This window comes from Micromys minutus, assembly GCF_963924665.1.
Source record: "Micromys minutus genome assembly, chromosome: 2".
NCBI lineage: Eukaryota > Metazoa > Chordata > Mammalia > Rodentia > Muridae > Micromys > Micromys minutus.
Window position 1 is genome coordinate 79,921,524 of NC_137971.1, and position 2,084 is coordinate 79,923,607.

Genomic DNA, 2,084 nt, shown 5'->3' on the forward strand with positions numbered 1-2,084 from the left:
AGTCTCCCAACTGCTCTTGATCCTCTCTTGCTCTTGCCTTCCTGCCCCCATTTTCTTACCATTCCCTAACCCCCTCCATGCTCATGGCCAGCCTCTAGTTCTCTATTCCTCCCCTCTCTCTCTCTCTCTCTCTCTCTCTCTCTCTATCTCTCTCTCTCTCTCTCTCTCTCTCTCTCTCTCTCTCTCTCTCTCTCTCTCTCTCTCTCTCTCTCTCTCTCTTCCTAATACCTTCTTTACTCCCCACCTCATGCCCTGAATAAACTCTATTCTATGAAGGAGGAGGAGGAAGAGGAGGAGGAGGAGGAGGAGGAGGAGGAGGAGGAGGAGAGGAAGAGGAAGAAGAAGAAGAAGAAGAAGAAGAAGAAGAAGAAGAAGAAGAAGAAGAAGAAGAAGAAGAAGAAGAAGAAGAAGAAGAAGAAGAAGAAGAAGAAGAAGAAGAAGAAGAAGAAGAAGAAGAAGAAGAAAACCCAGGATAAGATGGTTTTAGTACAGAATTATATCAGACTTTCAAAGAAGAACTAATACCAATACTCCTCAAAATACTCCACAAAATATAAACAGAAACAACACTACCTAATTTTTTCTATGAGACCACAGTTATCTTGATACCTAAACCACACAAAGACTCAACAAATAAAGAAAACTTTAGACCAATTTCTTTTTAATATTGATAAAAGAAAAAAATAGAAATTTTACTCAATAGAAAATTTACAAACTAAATTCAGGAACACATCAAAAACATCATCCACCATGATCAAGAGGTTTCATTCCAGGGATACAGGGATAGTTCAATATACAAAAATTCATCAATATAATCTATATAAACAAACTGAAAGAAAAAATATGTAATCATCTCATTAGAAGCTTAAAAATTCTTTGACAAAAATCCAATACCCCTTCATATTAAAAGTCTTAATAAGACAATGGGTACAAGCACATACCTAAAAATAATAAAAGCAATATGCAGCAAGCCAATAGTCAACGTTAAATTAAATGGAGATAAACTTGAAGAAATCAGGTACTAAGCAAGGCTTCCCACTCTCTCTTCTTCCATTCTACATAGTACTTGAAGTTCTAGTTAGAGCAATAAGACAACAAAAGGAAATTAAGGGGATACAAATTGAAAAGGAAGAAGTCGAAGCAGCTCTCGTGGAAGCAGCTAGCGCGAGGCTGGGGAGTGCTGAGCCGCGCGTCGTGCCCTGTGCTGCCCAGACTAGCGAACAATACAGTCAGGATGGCTACCAAGAAACCAAAGGGCAAGATGTCTGCTTACACCTTCTTCGTGCAGACATGCAGGGAAGAACATAAGAAGAAAAATCCAGAGGTTCCAGTCAATTTTGCGGAGTTTCCCAGAAGTGCTCGGAGCGGTGGAAGACAATGTCTAGCAAAGAGAAATCAAAGTTTGATGAAATGGCAAAGGCAGATAAAGTATGCTATGATCGGGAGATGAAAGATTATGGGCCAGCTAAAGGAGGCAAGAAGAGGAAGGACCCAAATGCTCCCAAAAGACCTCCGTCTGGATTTTTTCTTTTTCTGCTCTGAATTCCGCCCCAAGATCAAATCCACAAACCCTGGAATTTCTATTGGAGATGTGGCAAAAAAAAAAAAAGCTGGGTGAAATGTGGAGTAACTTAAGTGACAGTGAGAAGCAGCCCTACGTTACCAAGGCAGCAAAGCTGAAGGAGACGTATGAGAAGGATGTTGCTGACTATAAGTCTAAAGGAAAGTTTGATGGCGCCAAGGGTCCTGCTAAAGTTGCCCGGAAAAAGGTGGAAGAAGAGGAGGAGGAGGGAAAAGAGGAGGAGGAAGAAGAGGAAGATGAATAGAAACTCTGTCTCCTTGTGAATACCTTAGAGTAGGAGAGCGCTGTGATGGACACATCTCTTATTTGAGTCGTGTCTATTGCCCCTGTTAGGTTTAATTACAAAATTTGATCACGATCACATTGTAGTTTCTCAAAGTGTCAGTGGTTTACATGAAGTGGCCGTGGGTGTCCAGAGCGCCCTGAAACTGTATCAAAGTTGTACATAGCTCCAAACATTGTTAAAATGAAAGGCACTCTCGCACCCTCCTCACTCAGTGCA

General features: G+C 41.0%; 1 pseudogene across 1 annotated transcript; it reads left to right on the plus strand.

Annotated features, from left to right (window-relative positions):
• Window positions 1-923: 923 nt before the first annotated feature.
• Window positions 924-1,826, plus strand: LOC308417674 (high mobility group protein B3-like; annotated as a pseudogene). Its single transcript has 2 exons — window positions 924-1,018; window positions 1,129-1,826. The product of its transcript is annotated as a high mobility group protein B3-like (transcript).
• The last annotated feature ends 258 nt before the right edge of the window (window positions 1,827-2,084 follow it).